The following is a 669-nucleotide window of genomic DNA, read 5'->3' as shown; positions in this document are numbered from 1 at the left end:
GGTTCTCAACCCAGTCCTCTGGACACATCTAGCCAGTCAAGTTTTCTGGATCCCCACAATGAATATGCATGAGATAGATTTGCAAATCTAGCACAAGCATATTCATTGTGGATATCTAGAAAACCTTAGTGCGGTGGTTCCCAAACATGATCCTGGAGGCACCCCAGCCAGTCAGGTTTGCAGGATATCCACAAAGAATATTCATGAGATAGTTTTGCATGCAGTCTTCACGACACCATCCAATTAAAACCACTTGGGCCAGCACACTTGACTTATAAACTAAAGCAGTGGTTCCTGCTGTATTTGTATTTTGAATCAATAAAAATGATTAAAAAAAAAAAAAACCACCCCCATCTATGCTCATCTTAAAGATGCATTCCCAGTCAGTTGGGGGTTCAAATCCAACATAGGCTATGGTTTGCTTTGGAGCTAGATCAAGAAACACCTTATCTTTTGAAGCCTTACGAGTAGTCAGACTGAGAAATACTGATGTCAAGGAACACACCCCCTTATCTTTCAAGGCAAGATCGGCATTTCTCAGCCTGAATACTCATACGGTTTCAAAAGACAAGGAGGTGTTTGTTGAAATAAGCTATGTCTGATTTACACCCCCGACTGACTGGGAATGCATCTTTCAGATGAGTACTGATGGGCATTTTAATTTAAAAA

The sequence above is a fragment of the Microcaecilia unicolor genome, chromosome 9 (genome assembly GCF_901765095.1).
Source record: "Microcaecilia unicolor chromosome 9, aMicUni1.1, whole genome shotgun sequence".
In the NCBI taxonomy this organism is placed as follows: Eukaryota; Metazoa; Chordata; class Amphibia; order Gymnophiona; family Siphonopidae; genus Microcaecilia; species Microcaecilia unicolor.
The sequence above is the reverse complement of the archived record's forward strand: the minus strand, read 5'-3'. Positions refer to the sequence as shown.